This window comes from Glycine max, chromosome 10 (assembly GCF_000004515.6).
Source record: "Glycine max cultivar Williams 82 chromosome 10, Glycine_max_v4.0, whole genome shotgun sequence".
NCBI lineage: Eukaryota > Viridiplantae > Streptophyta > Magnoliopsida > Fabales > Fabaceae > Glycine > Glycine max.
Window position 1 is genome coordinate 36,550,725 of NC_038246.2, and position 20,628 is coordinate 36,571,352.

Consider the following 20,628-nt stretch of genomic DNA (forward strand, 5'->3'; position numbering starts at 1 on the left):
AAAATTCAGTAAAATTTCCAGCTCAAAATTCGTAGTGACCAATTTCTAGTAATTTATACAATGTTGCATGTTCAAGCTGTTAGCACCAACGATTTCAACCTAGAAATCAAGAGTAGTGCTTATGTTGCTTAAGGCTTGGTTAGTTACAATGTGTTTGCTTATGCTCAATTATCTTGAATAACACAATTCAAGGGTGCTTAAGACTTATTTTGATTCACAAATCCAGCCACAACTCAACTTCATCATAGGCATCATGAAGGAAACTTAGAAAGCAAAAAAATAGTTCAACAACAAGACTACTTCTAGGAATTGATTTAGAACATGTTATGAACTAAATAACATGCATGAATTAGACTCAAAATTCAAAAGATAAGCTACGAGTGACAAGAATACATGAAAAAATGCATCTAGAATTCAATCAACAAAATAAAAATTCAACACAAACTTAGAACATAATGTGACAATTATTATGACTAAACATGACTCTAAGAATACATGGAATAAGTGATTTACACTTAGATTTTTGTGTTTTTTTTTTCTAATCAATATTTTGGAATAAAATTTAGATCTAAAGGTTCAGCAAAAGAAGATTATGACCGAAAAATGATAGATCCTAAAATCAACACAAAAACATGATTCAATAGTAGATCTATCAAAATTGAACCATAGAAATGCAAGAACAAGTGTAGATCTAAGATTTAATCGGTTTATTTTTTTGAATCTACTCTAAACAGAACCAAACCACAAGACAATGGAGGATATACATGGAGAATAAGATGAAGAACAAGGAGTTAAAGTGAATTGACTGAACAAAAAGATAGAGGAAGCAAAAGAACATCACCTAGACGAAGATGCTCTTGATACCACATGATGTAGCTCCATCTGGAGCTTGTAGGCCTTGGGTCTTCTTCATCAATGGAGTCCTTTGCTTCTTGAAGATGAATGGCAGTGGAATGGAGAAGGAGTAAAGATGATTGGAGATGCCACTTCAAGTAGAAGATGAGTCACGCACAAGATCACCACCATAGGAAGCCATGGATAAAAGTTTGAAGGAGGAGAAGATGAGGGGAGGGAGAAGGAGAGAAGAAGCACGAAATTTTGTGCCTCAAATGAGGTTTGAACTTTGAAGTGTAATTCTAAAATGATCAAAGTTGAAAAAATGCACACACATGGCTTCTATTTATAGCCTAAGTGTCACACAAAATTGGAGGGAAATTTGAATTTCTATTCAAATTTCACTTGAATTTGAAATTGAATTTGTGGAGCCAAAATTTCACTAATTATGATTAGTGAATTTTAGCTATGGTTCAACCCACTAATCCAAGATCAAGTCCAAGTTTCTCCACTAAGCATGCTTAGGTGTCATGAGGCATGTAAAGCATGAAAGACATGCACAAAGTGTGACTATATGATGTGGTAATGGGGTGTAGCAAGCAAATGCTCACCTCCCCCTATAAAATTTAATTGGATTGGGCTTCTCCCAATTCAATTAAATTTATTTCCCAACACACACATCAAATATTCACTTAATGCATGCAAAATTACAAAACTACCCTTAATACAAAAACTAGTATAGGTGTCCTAAAATACAAGGATTGAAAAATCTTATATTTTTAGGATATCCTACCTACATTATGGAGCCCTATATACAAGGCCCAAAAATAATGAAACTCTAATCTAATATGTACAAAGATAAGTGGGCTCATACTTAGCCCATGGGTCCGAAATCTACCCTAAGGCTCATGAGAACCCTAGGACCTTCTCTTGAGTCTCTGGCCCAATCTTCTTAGAGTCTTCTATCCAATGCCCTTGAGGGTAGGATTGCATCACTCAGTTTGTTATTCAGTTTTGCAATCGTTCATTAGCTCTGTATGTTCAAGCTTTCCGTATAAATATTGTATGAATGATGATATGAGAAAATTCCTTACCTATTTTCCTTGCCCTTCACTATTTTTGCACTTCCTTTAATTCTGCAATTCAGTAGTGTAACAAGTCTTGAAATTCTTTACGAAAATCCTCCCTTAAAAATGAAAAATAACTTCATGTAAATAATAAATTTGAAGATAAGACTTTCCATATAAGAAAGATGCTATTGGTTGTTAAATATAGCCATTATGCAAGGTTTAGTGGCAGTACTACATATAAAGTAAATAGGGAGTATATTGAAGTTGAACATAGAACAATAAAAAAAATTTAAGTCTTTTAAGGCCAAACCTCTGCAATCTTTTAAGAGATTCTTTTAACAAATAATGGACTATTGTGAATCGTTTCTCTTGATCTCTTGATCATGACTTGAATCAACTTTGAATTGCTTCAATCTTTTGGCATCATCAAAATCTTCATACAGCATATTCACTCACAACATATTCTAAGGTTGCCAATCATTCCTAGAAGAAATCCATAGGCTGCTCCAACAACAATAATACTTACACGAAGCTAGATGATGACATACATAGCAAACACCACTACTGGTACACATAGGCCAGTAACAAGCTTAACAATAGGGTCAAATTAATCTGCTTCAACCAGTTACGGAAATGACAATTGTCAGACCCTAATTTCGTCTAAGGACTATCATTCGCTAACATTTTGATTCTCGCTAGCCGAATTGAGCTGTTCAACACTATTTGTCGCGCAAGACGAAAGATTATTTGATGTTTCGGCAAAGAATGTGGAAAATACCCAAAAGGGAGGGCAAAAGGGTCATTTTAAGCCTTTTTCTAAACCCTGGCTTGCCCAGGCTAGCCTCTCGCTCGCCTGGGCCCCCAAATAGCTTAGGGGTGAAGTAACCAGCTCGTCTGTGCATCATTCCTGTATTTACCATGTTATTATGTTCACACGCGATATTTTGGCATTAAGTCATTGTGTTATCATGCTGATCGAGGCCGTACCCAAATCAAATAAACATTAAAATGTAGTAACTAGGAAGTGATCCTAGGTCGTTTCCCAACGAGCAATGATAAACCAAATGTTCATAACAGATAGTAGGAAATAGTAACAAATTGGGGGGGGGGGGGTTGTTTGCTTTTGTAAATTAAACAACGATTAAAATTGAATTAGAAAATATCAGAATTAAAATACATTGCTTCCCCTTGATTCACAAGCAAGTCTCTTATCCTAGGTTGCGAGAATTTATCCTTTATCAGTTTAACCACTTAATCCAACCCTAAATTAAATTACTAAGCGAAATTCAACATAAGGCATTCATTATGTGATTAAGCATCACATACACCAATTACTCATAAACGATCATTAAGCATGAACGTAAATTAAGCGCAGAGACAATTAATCAAGCACTAAGCATGCATGAATTAAAATCAACAAATTCAGAGTAATTAGTGAAGAGGAAAAACTGAACAGAATTTAACAGTAATAATAGAACCTCTAAGAGAACTATGCTTGATCCTCAAGAGAAAACAACGCTGGAGATTTAGCCTTCCATTAATCAATAGGGAATGAACTTATAAATTAAAGAACAAAATTTTATTGCTACTAGAATTGCAAACGAAAACAAATGTCTCAAAGAAAAGCATAAAAAAATGAAATTAGCAGAGAGAGGAGAGGGCTAAACTAGAACCTTGGTGCTATTATATAGTTTTCCAGCCCCAAAGCTTACAAATCTGTTTTAAATCCAAGCCCATAAATAAATTAAATTCAAATCTAGATAAGATAAGATAAGATCTAGATTAAATAATATCTAGATGAGATCAAATCTAAATAATATCTAGATAAGATAAGATCTAATTTTGTAGAATAAAATAGTCTGCCCTCTTCAAGTCCAAGCCCAATTCTGGATTCAAGCCCAATGCTTCATTAATGCCTGAAATTAGATTAAAAACATCAAATTAGCTTAATGGGCCCAAATAATAAAACTGCCTAATTAATTTGACAATTAAGATTAATCAGTACTTAAAATGGTGCAAAAAGGGTTAAGAAATAAGAGAAAATAATGGCACATCAAAACCCCCCATACTTAGCCTTTTGCACTCCTGGGCAAAATGAAATAAAGAACAAAATCCAAAGATATCAAAGAGAGACAGACAAAACATTTACATATTTCTCAATGAACATCAAGGAATGAAAGGAATGGATAACATCTAACATGAAGAGATCCAACGATTCAAGACATTCGTGAAAATCATCCAAGCAACCCAATCATGGCAAAATAGTAAATCTGCTCAACAATGAAAAGTGATAAAGCCTCACAAGATATACACTCTATCTCTCAAGTGTCTAGGCTATTGTTTACTCTCGAAGCACCCATGAAAACAAACACCACATAGACTTGGCAAGATTCTAAAATTGACTATCAATCCATAAACACAAGCACATGAGGATCAGAAGGTCTTTTAAGGTTGTAATGGGGCCAAGGGCAAGGTAGGGAAAAATATGGAATAAGTAGCTAAATCCCAAAGGAATAGAGGAGCAATGGGGAGTAAGTGGAAATTAAGCACAAGTAGTAAACCCAAACCCTCTAATATCAACAAAATCAACCGAGGCTCCCAAATCAAGTCCTCATAACAAGACCTCATTTATTTAACTTCACTTCTTTTCTTCTTTTTTTTTTTTGATTGAACAGTACGAAATTGAAGAATTTGCAGAAACTGATTTTTTTTTATTGAACAGTATGAAATTGAAGATTAAAGCAAGAACTAGGCATCAAGCATGGCCAAAATAGAACATTAAGCATGGCCAAAAATCATATCTTCCAATGAAACATACCCCCCCCCCCCCCCCCACACTTATTCCCAAAACAATTCCAAAGCTCCAAAATTCCTTAAGGGTAAGGTGATATCATGGTTTTCACTTAAGGCTTGTAAGGAGCTTCAAAACAAAGAAAGGGGAACATAGGCTCAAAGGGGATATCAAAGGAATTAATTCAAGGTCCATTTGGCTAGAAGCTTATAAGAACAAAATTGCCTAAATCATTTCCAAATATCCATGTGAATTAGGAAGCATCAACAAGAATCAAGCCAAGGCTATTGTGCAAGCAATCAATGGGGCAAAACACACCAAAAGATTATGATGATGGATGGCTCAAATTCTCACAAAGGTAAACTTATCACTTTCAAATTGAGCTTTCAAAACTATCATGACATGTAGAGGAAAAACAAGGATTTCAAATCACAAAATGTCAAGAGACTTTTATTTTCAGAACAATTACCCATTTCCTGAACATATCCTATAATTCAAAGAAAAATATGCAAAGTTGTACATGCAAAGAGAATTGACCTAAAATATTAAACTAGAAACCCAACAAAACTAACAAAATTAACAAAACTAACAAAACTAGTTGATGTGCCATCATTTTCTTCTATTTCTTAAACCCTTTTTGCACCATTTTAATTACTGATTAGTCTTAATTGTCAATTAATTAGGCAGTTTTATTATTTGGGCTCATTTAGCTAATTTGATGTTTTTAATCTAATTTCTGGAATTAATGAAACATTGGGCTTAATCTGGATTTTGGTCGTGGACTTGAAGAGGGCAAATAAAGCAGCGCTTACCTTAGTTAATTTCTAATTAGGAAATTTTGCAATTTTATTTTATGTGGTTCAGTGTTTATTTCGTTTTGGGCCAGAGTATTGTAATAGGGCCCAGTGACTTTGAGTGACTCTTTTTAAATAGCAGCCTTGGGATTCGTGCAAGGCTATTCTGTTAGACTATTATTCAGAGCATAAGGTTCATGGTTTTTACGTTTTTCTATTCTAATGCTACTGTTCACATAATGCAATTTTTGATTTTCTGCTTCTAATTACAATTTCGTTCTTGTTTCTTCTTCTGCCTTCATTTACGTTTCTACTTCATTTACGTTTCTGCTTTATTTACGTTTCTGCTTTTAGTTTCATTTACGTTTTCTGTTTGAATCCATAGAAGGCTAAATATTCTGGTGTTGTTTCCTTTTGAGGACGAAGGTCAACTCTCTTTGAGGTTTCGTTTATAATGTGGCTTCCTGGCAGTTTTCCCTTCACCAGTTAACCCAAATTCGTTAACATTAATCAGTGCACGCTTCGTGTTCGATTAATTGCCTCTGAGCCTAACTTGCATTCATGCTTAATGGACGAAGGGCTAACTGGTGTATGTGTTGCCTAATCACGTATTGACAACCCTAAGTTGATTTTCGCTTAGTAAATTGAAATAGGGTTGGATTAAGTGGTTAACTGTTAGGGACAAATTCTCCATAACCTAGGACAAGAGAATGGCTTCTGAATAAGAGGAAACATCCTGTTTTTAATATTATTAGTTTCGTATTCCAGTTTACTTGTTCTATCCTTTAAATCACAAAACAAACAACCCCCCCCCGCAATCGTTACTGTTACTGTAAGTATATTATGAACATTTGGTTTGTCATTGTTCATTGGGAAACGACCTAGGATCACTTACTAGTTACTGCATTTTCATGTTTATTTGATTCGGGTACGGCCTCAATCGAATTTGGCGCCGTTGTCGGGGAGCAGTGTCCAAAGGTTCATAATAGCTAGTGTTGTGTGTTTAATTCTTTCGTGTTTTATGTTTAATTGTTAGTATTGTGTTAGTACGTGTGTTAGTGTTGTTTAGTGTCCTGGTATTTTGTTTAGTGTGTGTTTTGTTTTAGTTTTCCTATTAAGCGCTTCCCCTGTTTCAGTTTTGGATGTTTTGCTGTGAATAGTGTTTTGCGACGGACTTAGCGACCACTTTTGCTTGCGGAAAAACAGAGTAGTAGTAGAAATCATGTAGCGACGGAGTTTAGCGACCACCCATGCTGAATTATTTGGGATTTTTTGTTTTAGTAGCTAGGGTTGTTGTTTTTGGCTGAATTTTTTTGTGGTAACTTATTTCAATCTATATTTTGTGGGAAAAATAGTTAGAGCCTTTAGTTTGGTCAGATTTGAAAGTTCCAAAAAAGTAGCAAATTTTGTTTTGGTCAAAACTTCAAACGGCCATAACTTTTGCTTCGGTTATCAGAATCACAATTATTATATATGTATTTGGGGTAGAAAAAATTTCCTACGCCTTGGAAGCCCGCCATAGGCCGGTTGAGGTCTCCATCGTCCAAAAATAGTGATTTTGTCAAAAGTTTTTTATTTTTCAAGTTTTATTCACTTATTTTTCTTAACCTACCATTTTTAGCTTCCATAGTTAGACTTTGAATTTTTGTCTGAAATTTTTTGTGCTATCTTCTCATCATTTTATAAGGTTGCTCACAAAATTTTAAGTCATTTGGATATCATTTGAGGGTAGCTGTAGTTCAAACCTACACCTTTATTTACATGACAAGGCAACTAGTTGTGCATACTGAATGTAGTGTATGACTAGAGGCAATCCATCTGACTTACAACCCTTTGATCCTGAGATAGATAAGACATTTCATAGATTAGTTAGGCATCATTTTATACCTTTTGATCATCCTGAGCATTCCATTACTGGTGAATCTGTGCATTCTGTTATTGGTGATTTTGAACATCCTGATTTTGAGCATTATAATTTTGAGCATTCTGATTTTGAACATTCTGAGAACATGGCACAACCTCCACCCCGTGAGAGGACTCTATGGGAAATGGCTGCACCTAATTTCACCTACGAAAGCTTGTGCATCCAATACCCTGATGAGGATGTCCCATATGTTCTTAAAATTGGACTCATCCATTTGCTTCCAAAGTTTCATGGCCTTGCAGGTGAAGACCCGCACAAACATTTGAAATAATTTCATATTGTTTGCTCCACCATGAAACCCCCAGATGTCCAAGAGGATCACATATTTCTGAAGGCTTTTCCTCATTCTTTAGAGGGAGTGGCAAAGGACTGGTTGTATTACCTTGCTCCAAGGTCCATCACGAGCTGGGATGACCTTAAGAGAGTATTCTTAGAAAAAAAATTTCCCTGCTTCCAGGACCACAACCATCAGGAAGGATATCTCAGGTATTAGACAACTCAGTGGAGAGAGCCTATATGAATACTAGGAGAGATTTAAAAAACTATGTGCCAGTTGCCCTCACCATCAGATTTCGGAGCAGCTTCTTCTCCAATATTTTTATGAAGGACTCAGTAATATGAAGAGAAGTATGATAGATGTTGCCAGTGGTGGAGCCATTGGAGACATGACTCCTACTAAAGCCAGAAAGTTAATTGAGAAGATGGCTTCCAACTCCCAGCAGTTTAGCACCAGAAATGATGCTATAGTCATTAGAGGAGTGCATGAGGTAGCTACAAACTCATCTGCATCATCTGAAACTAAGAAGCTTGAAGGCAAACTAGATGCATTGGTTAACTTGGTAACCCAGCTGGCCTTGAATAAGAAATCTGTACCTGTCGCAAGAGTCTGTGGTTTGTGCTCCTCTGCTGACCACCATACAGACCTTTGCCCTTCCATGCAACAACCTGGAGCAATTGAGCAGCCTGAAGCTTATGCTGCAAACATTTACAATAGACCTCCTCAACCTCAGCAGCAAAATCAACCACAACAGAACAATTATGACCTCTCCAGCAACAGATACAACCCTGGATGGAGGAATCACCCTAATCTCAGATGGTCTAGCCCTCAACAACAACAACAACAGCCTGCTCCTTCTTTCCAAAATGCTGCTGGCCCAAGTAGACCATACATTCCTCCATCAATCCAACAACAACAACAGCCCCAGAAACAGCCAACAGTTGAGGCCCCTCCGCAACCTTCCCTCGAAGAACTTGTGAGGCAAATGACTATGCAAAACATGCAGTTTCAACAAGAGACCAGAGCCTCCATTCAGAGTTTAACTAATCAGATGGGACAATTGGCTACACAATTAAATCAACAACAGTCCCAGAATTCTGACAAGCTGCCTTCTCAATCTGTCCAAAATCCCAAAAATGTCAGTGCCATTTCATTGAGGTCGGGAAAGTAGTGTCAAGGACCTCAACCCGTAGCACCTTTCTCATCTGCAAATGAACCTGCCCAACTTCACTCTACTCCAGAAAAAGGTGATGACAAAAATTTACCTAACAATTTCTATGCAGGTGAATCTTCTTCCACTGGTAATTCTGATTTGCAGAAGCAGCACATCCCTCTTCCATTCCCTCCAAGAGCAGTTCCCGACAAAAAATTGGAAGAGGCAGAGAAAGAGATCTTGGAAACATTTAGAAAAGTAGAGGTAAACATACCTCTGCTGGATGCAATAAAGAAAATTCCAAGATATGCTAAATTCTTGAAGGAGCTGTGCACTAATAAGCGGAAGCTTAAAGGAAGTGAACGAATTAGCATAGGCAGAAATGTCTCCGCATTGATTGGAAAATATGTTCCCCAAATTCCTGAAAAATGTAAAGATCCAGGTACATTCAACATACCTTGTATTATAGGGAATAGTAAGTTTGACAATGCCATGCTAGATTTAGGAGCTTCTGTTAGTGTTATGCCTCTGTCTATTTTTAATTCTCTATCTCTAGGTCCGTTGCAGTCAACTGATGTGGTAATTCATTTAGCTAATAGAAGTGTTGCCTATCCTGTTGGTTTCATAGAAGATGTCTTAGTTAGAGTTGGTGAACTGATTTTCCCTGTTGATTTCTATATTTTGAATATGGAGGATGGATTTTCTCAAGGATCAGTTCCCATCATTCTAGGCAGACCCTTTATGAAAACTGCTATAACTAAGATAGATGTATATGCAGGCACACTATCCATGGAGTTTGGTGATATAACTGTTCATTTTAACATTCTGGATGCTATGAAATACCCATCTGAAGATCTTTCTGTATTTCGTGCTGAAATAATTGACCATGTTGTTGATGAATACATGACTTTTCTTTATTCTAATCTGCATGCCTCTCACTCTCCATGCATTGAGTCTGAAATTGTACTTGATCATATGTCTAAATTTGATGCTAAGAGTGAATCTGAAATTGATATTGATTGCATGTCTGGTGGTGGTGTTTTACCTCTCGAGATTGATTTTATAGAGTCAAATAGGACTAACCATGTTTCAGGAAGTACACATACCTCTGACTTTCTTTATGAGGTACAGGCTGAGAAACCATCTCCTTCTACCACTATCCAGCCGACCACACCAGTATTGAAGCCTCTGCCATCAAATTTAAAATACGCTTACATGGATGATAGCAAAAGTTTTCCAATGATTATATCTGCCTCCCTTGCTGATGAGCAAGAGGAGAAGTTGTTGTCTGTTCTCAAGAAGCATAAGAAGGCTATAGGCTGGACCTTGGCGGGCATTCCTGGTATTAGCCCATCCACGTGTATGCATCGAATAAATTTAGAGGATGGAGCTAAACCAGTAAGACAACCACAGAGAAGACTCAACCCGGTGATTCTTGATGTAGTGAAGAAGGAGATAACCAAGCTTTTGCAAGCTGGAATCATTTATTCTATCTCCGACAGCCAATGGGTGAGTCCCGTCCAGGTAGTCCCGAAGAAGACCGGCCTCACAGTGATAAAAAATTAGAAGGAGGAGCTGATTCCTACTCGGGTGCAGAACAGTTGGAGAGTCTGCATTGACTATAGGAGGCTGAACCAGGTTACCAAAAAGGACCATTTTCCCTTGCCATTCATTGACCAGATGCTTGAATGCCTGGCAGGTAAATCTCACTACTGTTTCCTTGATGGTTTTTCTGGTTATATGCAAATTACTATTGCTCTTGAGGATCAGGAAAAGACCACATTCACCTGCCCCTTCGGCACTTTTGCCTATAGGAGGATGCCTTTCGACCTGTGCAATGCCCCTGGTACCTTCCAGCGGTGCATGATTAGTATTTTCAGTGATTTCTTAGAAAATTGCATAGAGGTGTTTATGGATGATTTCACTGTATATGGATCCTCTTTTGATGGTTGTTTGGATAGTTTGGAAAAAGTTTTGAATAGATGCATCGAAACTAATCTTGTTCTAAATTTTGAAAAATGTCATTTTATGGTTGGGCAAGGTATAGTTCTAGGCCACATTATTTCCAATAAGGGTATTGAAGTAGATCCTGCAAAAAATTTTGTTATTTCACAATTGCCTTACCCCTCTTGTGTGCGAGAGGTGCGATCTTTTCTTGGTCATACAGGATTCTACAGGCGCTTTATAAGAGATTTTAGCAAAGTAGCCCTTCCACTATCCAACTTGTTGCAAAAGGAGGTGGAGTTTGACTTTAATGACAGATGCAAAGAGGCTTTTGATTGCCTCAAAGGAGCGTTGACTACCATGTAGAAGATCTTTGGTGTTTTGATGATGATCAAAGAGCTTAGAAATCAAGTGATAAAAGTGATCATAAATTCCGAAATATAGGGGGAGTAAACGCACATTTTATCTATACACAATTGGTTGTTGCTTGCTTGAATCTTGATCTCAGGTATTGTATTGTCATCATCAAAAAGGGGGAGATTGTAGATGCAAATGCCTTTGGTGTTTTGATGATGATCATGATGAAGAAAAGCAAATGATGCAAATGATTCAAGAATACAAGCCACAACATCAAGATGATCACTAGTACATTAGGAAGGAAATTCCTAATTGATATAGCAAAAGGTTTGGCCAAGTAATGCATGTTAAAAAGTGTTTTTCAAGAGATTTACTCTCTGGTAATCGATTACCAGAGGATGTAATCGATTACCAGTGGCCAAAAATGCTTTACAACAGCTACTAAATATTTGAATTCAAATTTTAGACTGTGTAATCGATTACACCATATTGGTAATCGATTACCAGCAGTTAATAAACGTTTTAATTCAAATATTAAAGCCTGTAATCGATTACACAACTATCGTAATCGATTACCAGAGGAGATTTTCAGAAAATAACTTTCAAAAGTCACATCTATTCAAATGGTTTATGAATGGCCATCAAAGGTCTATTTATATGTGACTTGGAAACACGAATAATTAGAGAGAGTTTTTGATTGCCCAAAATGTCTTATCCTCTCAAAGATTCCTTGGTCAAACACTTGCATATTCAAATAAGGAATTGTGATTGATCTTCATTGTACAATCTGTCTCTTTCAAGAGAGATTTCTTCTTCTTTTCTTTTACTTCTGAAAAGGGGTTAAGAGACCGAGGGTCTCTTGTTGTAAAGGATTCCTGAACACAAGGGAAGGGTTGTCCCTGTGTGATTCAGACTTTGTAAAAGGATTTTACAAAGAGAGTGGAAAATCTCAAGTGGGTTGCTTGAGTACTGGACGTAGGCACAGGAAGTGACCGAACCAGTATAAATCAAGTTTGCATTTCTCTCTTCCCTTAAACTTCTTTTATTTTTTGCTATTTATCTTTTGCCTTTAAAGAAGTTTATTCTGAATTATCTTTTGAGTAATTCATGTTAAGGATGCATTGTTAATCTAAAGAGAGAGAGCAAGATTTAAATTGGGGAATAGTTCTTGTTATCTTAATTCAACCCCCCCTTCTTAAGATATCTGAGGCCACAAGGTCCAACAAGTGGTATCAGAGCGGGATTCTTGTATAAAGTTTAAAAACTTCAAGAATAGATATGGCCTCATCCAACTTTCCATTTCTTGAGGGAAATTCTATTAATAGGCCTTTTATGTTCAATGGCGAGGGTTATCACTATTGGAAAACCCGAATGCATATTCTTATTGAAGCCATAGATTTAAATATATGGGATGCCATTGAAGTTGGTCCTTTTATTCCTACAAAGGTAGTGGGAAATGTAATTATAGAAAAACCAAGAGAAGAATGGAATGATGATGAAAGAAGAAAGGTTCGATACAATTTAAAGGCCAAAAATATAATCACTTCTGCATTAGGCATGGATGAATTTTTTAGAGTCTCAAATTGTAAAAATGCAAAAGAAATGTGGGATACTTTGCAAGTAACCTATGAAGGCACAACCGATGTCAAGAGATCTAGAATAAACACTCTTATACATGAATATGAAATGTTCAGAATGTTTCAATATGAGACCATAGAAGATATGCAGAAGAGATTTACTTGTATAGTTAATCATCTTGCATCTTTGGGAAAAATATTTCCTAATGAAGATCTGATTAACAAAGTGTTGAGATGTTTAAGCAGGCAATGGCAACCAAAAGTAACAGCAATTGCAGAATCAAGAAATCTCACTAATATGTCTCTTGCCACTCTCTTTGGAAAACTTCAACAACATGAAATGGAACTTATGAGACTTCATCACCATGAAGAGAATGATATAAAGAGAAAAGGAATAACACTCAGAACCTCATCATCTTTTATTCAAGAAGAAAGTGACAAAGAGGACTTGACTGAAACAGAAGAAGATGATGATGATTTCAGACTCTTTGTGAAAAGGTTCAATAAATTTCTGAGAAACAAAAGAAATAAAAGAAAATCAAACATCAATACAAAGAAGAAAGAAGAAGACTCTTCCTTAGCCCCATCATGCTATGAAAGTAATCAACCTTGGCACATGAGATCCGATTATCTTGTCTTTGAAAGAAGAATTGAAAAATCCGACAAGAGGAATCTCAAAGAAAAGAAAGAAAAGAAAGCATAGATCACTTGGGAAGAAAAAAAAAAAAAAAATTTCTTCAAGTGATTCACAAAAATAAAATCATAAATCTGGGTATCATGTTGAAAGACTATGAAAACGGAGAAGAGCAAAAACGATACATTGATAACAATTTCTCCAAACACATGGCATACATCAAAGTTTATTCAACAAACAGAGGCCACTTGTTTAACAAGTAAGCCCAACAAGTAATATCAAATGATACCAACAGGTCACTTGTCATTGATTGATTACTTTGATGATTTTTGTCTATGATTGTTAACTTTTGATTAAGTTTTTGATGCTTGTTTACTCCTTAAGTATTTGATTGTCATTAATGTTTTTGATTGATAGTTATGATTATGTTTTGATGATTGCTTTTGTTTGATTGTGTTTAATTGTAAGTATTTGATTATATTTGATTGGTGTGTGTTAATTGTTTGATTAATACTTAGTTGAATGAATTAAATACAGATTAGTGATGATGATTGATAGTGTTAGATGTATTTAGCATAAACATAGGTTATTTTAGAGGAACTAGTCTAGTTTATGGTCTGGTAATCGATTACCATATAGTGTAATCGATTACACAAGAACAGGCAGCCTGTAATCGATTACAACATCCTGTAATCGATTACCAGAAGGCTTATCACTCTTGTAAACGATTACCAAGCCTTGTAATCGATTACAACGCGTCCTCGTCTATAAATATCACATTTTCCAGAAATCCCTGCGCAGCCCCTTTTCTCTCACGACGTTCTTCCATTCCCAAACCTCCAAATCTTCATATCTCACTCATTTCTCCATGAAATCAACTCCCGTAAATTGCGATCTTCTTCTTTTTCGTTTCTCTTTTGCTTTCACCGATTAAAATCTGCAAACACTCCTTCAAATGGCAGAATCGTCAAAGAAACGAAAGGGTTCTTCCGCCTCCGCTTCGGCTTCAAGAGCTCATCCTTCCGGAGCCACTAGCGCATCCACAGCACCAATTCCACCATCATTGTCCTCTTCCCCAGTGTTTTCTTCCGATGAACAGCAGAAACGGTACTCCAATCTTTTCTCATCTCATTCCATTATCGACCCTAAGTTTATTGATATGGAATTCTTTTCTGCTGAAACCTTTGATTGCATTCAAGCCTTTCAGAACTTATGTCTTCTACCTTTTATGTCATTACAATTGCCTATTTATCCTGAATTGGTTAAAGCTTTTTATTGTAATCTTGAAATTCAGGACAGCACTCTAATTTCTGAAATTTTTGGGATAAAAATGGTCATTGACCAGTCCCTTTTCCATGACTTAACCAAATTACCCAGTGACGGTGTACCATTTGAAGGTACACTGAATGACGACTGGAAATTTGATTTCTCTGCCCATGATGCCCGCCAGTTGGTTTGCACCAACAATGCGGATATGACCGGACGTCTTCTTGCCGGGTCATTGGCTTTTGAAAGCCGCATCCTTCACTATTTAATTGTGCGTATTTTGCTTCCACGGTCTTCCAACCTTGCCCAGGTTTCTGAGGAAGATCTAATTATCATGTGGGCCTTTCATACAGGGCGTCAACTTGACTGGGCACACTTAGTCAGATATCGCATGCATAAGGCATTGCGATTAAATGCTCCACTACCATATCCACAGCTTGTCACTCTCTTTTTCCACCATTTTCAAATTCCTCTTGATTCTGAACCTTACGTTCCAATCAAGAGATCCTTTTTAATTGGTGCTGCTGTGATTGCTTCTTTTGGTTACCGCAAAGAGCTTGATGGCTCTTGGGTCAAAAAGGGTGCTCCACCCGCTGATGATGAAAGCAACCAACCAGTTGAAGATAATTCCTCTCTTCTTCGAAAGCTTTTGGAAAAGTTCGATGGTCTTCAAACTTTTGTTGGTGACAAGTTTGATAATATGGAATTGCAAGTCGACATGCGGTTTGATGCCATGGAATCAAGGATCACCAAAGTTGAAGAAGATGTCTCCTTCATCCGTACTTGTTTTGATCCACCACCACCGCTTCCATCATCCTCTTAGCTTATAAGTTATTATTAAGACTAAGTCTTATTAGTAATTAAGTATTATTAGTACTCTGTTTTAACGCCGTGTATTTGGCTTTTTATTGATCTAGTTATCGTAGTCTTCCACTATAATTATATTTCTAGACATTGCTTTAGTTGATTATGCAAATGTATGGTTTTATTTTGGCTTCATGAATGGCGTTGTTTGGATATTTATTGTGTTTGGTTTTTGATTGTGTTGTCTAGTTCTTTTTGATGTTGCCAAAGGGGGAGAGAACTTGAGAGACCTTGGGTTAGAAATCAATTAAACTACTCATTAAAGTTAGGCATAGGCATACATGCTAAAAGATAGGGGGAGTAAGGGCTGTGTGAACATGCTATCATCTTGTATATGGTTTGTCTTGATTTCAGGGATTGTCATCATCAAAAAGGGGGAGATTGTAGAAGATCTTTGGTGTTTTGATGATGATCAAAGAGCTTAGAAATCAAGTGATAAAAGTGATCATAAATTCCGAAATATAGGGGGAGTAAACGCACATTTTATCTATACACAATTGGTTGTTGCTTGCTTGAATCTTGATCTCAGGTATTGTATTGTCATCATCAAAAAGGGGGAGATTGTAGATGCAAATGCCTTTGGTGTTTTGATGATGATCATGATGAAGAAAAGCAAATGATGCAAATGATTCAAGAATACAAGCCACAACATCAAGATGATCACCAGTACATTAGGAAGGAAATTCCTAATTGATATAGCAAAAGGTTTGGCCAAGTAATGCATGTTAAAAAGTGTTTTTCAAGAGATTTACTCTCTGGTAATCGATTACCAGAGGATGTAATCGATTACCAGTGGCCAAAAATGCTTTACAACAGCTACTAAATATTTGAATTCAAATTTTAGACTGTGTAATCGATTACACCATATTGGTAATCGATTACCAGCAGTTAATAAACGTTTTAATTCAAATATTAAAGCCTGTAATCGATTACACAACTATTGTAATCGATTACCAGAGGAGATTTTCAGAAAATAACTTTCAAGAGTCACATCTATTCAAATGGTTTATGAATGGCCATCAAAGGTCTATTTATATGTGACTTGGAAACACGAATAATTAGAGAGAGTTTTTGATTGCCCAAAATGTCTTATCCTCTCAAAGATTCCTTGGTCAAACACTTGCATATTCAAATAAGGAATTGTGATTGATCTTCATTGTACAATCTGTCTCTTTCAAGAGAGATTTCTTCTTCTTTTCTTTTACTTCTGAAAAGGGGTTAAGAGACCGAGGGTCTCTTGTTGTAAAGGATTCCTAAACACAAGGGAAGGGTTGTCCCTGTGTGATTCAGACTTTGTAAAAGGATTTTACAAAGAGAGTGGAAAATCTCAAGTGGGTTGCTTGAGTACTGGACGTAGGCACAGGAAGTGACTGAACCAGTATAAATCAAGTTTACATTTCTCTCTTCCCTTAAACTTCTTTTATTTATTGCTATTTATCTTTTGCCTTTAAAGAAGTTTATTCTGAATTATTTTTTGAGTAATTCATGTTAAGGATGCATTGTTAATCTAAAGAGAGAGAGCAAGATTTAAATTGGGGAATAGTTCTTGTTATCTTAATTCAACCCCCCCTTCTTAAGATATCTGAGGCCACAAGGTCCAACATACCACCCCCATCATCCAAGCACCCGACTGGACAGCCCCTTTTGAGCTTATGTGTGATGCATCAAATTATGCATTGGGGGCTGTCCTTGCTCAGAAAATTGATAAATTACCTAGGGTGATATATTATGCTTCTAGGACTTTAGATGCTGCCCAAGCGAATTATACTACTACTGAGAAAGAGCTTCTAGCCATAGTTTAGTCTCTTGAAAAATTTCTATCTTATTTGCTTGGTACCCGCATTATTGTTTATACTGACCATGCAGCTCTAAAGTACTTGTTGAAGAAGGCTGATTCTAAGCCTAGGTTGATCCGATGGATGCTCTGGCTCCAAGAGTTTGACTTAGAGATTCGTGATAGGAGCGGAGCACAAAATCTAGTTGCTGATCATTTGAGTCGGATAGAACGTGTATCTGATGCGGATTCACTCATTCGGGATGATTTCCCAGATGATCATTTGTATATACTGTATAGTATTTCTGACTCTCTTTCTACTCCCTGGTTTGCTAACATTGTCAATTATTTAGTTGCTTCTGTTTTTCCTCCCTTAGCATCTAAGGCCCAAAAAGATAAAATTAAAAGTGATGCTAAGCATTTTATTTAGGATGACCCCTACTTGTGGAAATTGTGCAGTGATCATGTCATTAGACGATGCATTCCAGATCATGAGACTAACTCAGTCTTGCAGTTCTGTCATTCTTCCGCACCGGGAGGTCATCTGGGTGTTCAAAGGACAACTCGCAAAGTGCTTGACACTGCATGTTTTGCATAGTCATTTGCCTCACAAGTTCTTCAAGGGAAGGTTGCAGAGCAACCTCAACTGTTTGTTGTTTCTGGGGCTATTGCTGTTGTTGCTGCTGGATTGGTGGAGGAATGTATGGTCTTCTTGGGCCAGCAACATTTTGAAAATAAGGCTGTTGTTGTTGCTGTTGTGAAGGATTCGACCATCTAAGGTTGGGATGATTCCTCCATCCGAGATTGTACCTGTTGCTAGAGATGTCATAATTATTATTTTGTGGCTGATTTTGCTATTGAGGTGGAGGAGGTCTGCTGTAGATGTTTGCAGCATAAGCTTCATGTTGTTCAATTGGTTCAGATTGTTGCACAGAAGGGCAAAGGTCTGTGTGGTGGTCGGCAGAGGAGCATAAACCACAGAGTCTGGCGACAGGTGCAGATTTTTTATTTCAGGTTAACCAAGGCATCTAGTTTACCTTCAAGCTTCTTAGTCTCGCTTGATGAATTCGTGGCTACTTCATGCACTTCTCTAATGACAATAGCATCACTTCTGGCACTAAATTTCTAGGAGTTTGAAGCCATCTTCTCAATTAAATTTCTGGCTTCAGCATGGGTCATGCCTCCAAGGGCTCCACCACTGGCAGCATCTATCATACTTCTCTCCATGTTGCTGAGTCCTTCATAAAAATATTGGAGAATAAGCTACTCTGAAATCTGGTGGTGAGGGCAACTGGCACATAATTTCTTAAATCTCTCACAGTATTCATATAGGCTCTCTCCACTGAGTTGTCTAATACCTGAAATACCCTTTCTGATGGCCGTGGTCCTGGAAGCAGGGAAATTTTTTTTCTAAGAATACTCTCTTGAGGTCATCCCAGCTCGTGATGGACCTTGGAGCGAGGTAATATAGCCAGTCCTTTGCCACTCCCTCTAAAGAATGAGGAAAGGCCTTCAGAAATATGTGATCCTCCTGGACATCTGGTGGTTTCATGGTGGAGCAGACAATATGGAATTATTTCAGATGCTTGTGTGGGTCTTCACCTGCAAGGCCATGAAACTTTGGAAGCAAATGGATCAGTCCAGTTTTAAGAACATATGGGACATCCTCATCAGGGTATTGGATGCACAAGCTTTCGTAGGTGAAATCAGGTGCAGCCAAATTCCCTTAGAGTCCTCTCACGGGGTGGAGGGTGTGCCATGTTCTCAGAGTGCTTAAAATTGGAATGTTCAAAATTGTAATGCTCAAAATCACCAATAACAGAATGCTCAGGATGCTCAAAAGGTACTAAATGATGTCTAAATAATCTATGAAATGTCCTATCTATCTCAGGATCAAAGGGTTGTAAGTCAGATGGATTGCCTCTAGTCATACACTATATTCAGCATGCACAACTAGTTGTCTTCTTATGCAAGTAACAGTGTAGGTTTGAACTACAGCTACCATTAAATGATATCCAAATGACTTGAAATTTTGTGAGCAACCTTATAAAATGATGAGAAGATAGCACAAAAAATTTCTAATGAAAATTCAAAGTCTAACTATATAAGCTAAAAATGATAAGTTAAGAAAAATAAGGGAATAATACTTGGAAAATAAAAAACTTTTGACAGAATCACTTTTTTTGGACGATAGAGACCTCAGCCGGCCTACGGCGCCAAATTTGATCGAGGCCGTACCCGAATCAAATAAACATTAAAATGTAGTAACTAGGAAGTGATCCTAGGTCATTTCCGAACGAGCAATGATAAACCAAATGTTCATAACAGATAGTAGGAAATAGTAACAAATTGGGGGGGGGGGGGGGTTGTTTGCTTTTGTAAATTAAACAACGATTAAAATTGAATTAGAAAATATCAGAATTAAAATACGTTGCTTCCCCTTGATTCACAAGCAAGTCTCTTATCCTAGGTTGCGAGAATTTATCCTTTATCAATTTAACCACTTAATCTAACCCTAAATTAAATTACTAAGCGAAATTCAACATAAGGCATTCATTATGTGATTAAGCATCACATACACCGATTACTCATAAATGATCATTAAGCATGAACGTAAATTAAGCGCAGAGACAATTAATCAAGCACTAAGCATGCATGAATTAAAAGCAACAAATTCAGAGTAATTAGTGAAGAGGAAAAACTGAACAGAATTTAACAGTAATAATAGAACCTCAAAGAGAACTGTGCTTGATCCTCAAGAGAAAACAACGCTGGAGATTTAGCCTTCCATTAATCAATAGGGAACGAACTTATAAATTAAAGAACGAAATTTTATTGCTACTGGAATTGCAAACGAAAACAAATGTCTCAAAGAAAAGCCTAAAAAAATGAAATTAGCAGACAGAGAAGAAGAGAGAGGAGAGGGCTAAACTAGAACCTTGGTGCTATTATATAGTTTTCTAGCCCCAAAGCTTACAAATCTGTTTTAAATCCAAGCCCATAAATAAATTAAATTCAAATCTAGATAAGATACGATAAGATCTAGATTAAATAATATCTAGATGAGATCAAATCTAAATAATATCTAGATAAGATAAAGATAAGATAAGATCTAATTTTGTAGAATAAAATAGTCTGCCGTCTTCAAGTCCAAGCTCAATTCTGGATTCAAGCACAATGCTTCATTAATTCCTGAAATTAGATTAAAAACATCAAATTAGCTTAATGGGCCCAAATAATAAAACTGCCTAATTAATTTGACAATTAAGATTAATCAGTACTTAAAATGGTGCAAAAAGGGTTAAGAAATAGGAGAAAATAATGGCACATCACATGCTTATTCATTTAGTGTGTTCTCTTTATGCTACC

General features: G+C 36.7%; 2 non-coding genes across 2 annotated transcripts; one reads left to right on the forward strand and one right to left on the reverse strand.

The window, feature by feature from the left end:
* Positions 1–7,877: 7,877 nt before the first annotated feature.
* On the reverse strand, positions 7,878–7,984 carry LOC112998289 (small nucleolar RNA R71). Its single transcript, XR_003263325.1, has one exon. It is a non-coding gene; the product is annotated as a small nucleolar RNA R71 (small nucleolar RNA).
* Positions 7,985–18,532: 10,548 nt separating this feature from the next.
* On the forward strand, positions 18,533–18,639 carry LOC112998212 (small nucleolar RNA R71). The gene has a single exon (XR_003263252.1). It is a non-coding gene; the product is annotated as a small nucleolar RNA R71 (small nucleolar RNA).
* Positions 18,640–20,628: the final 1,989 nt, after the last annotated feature.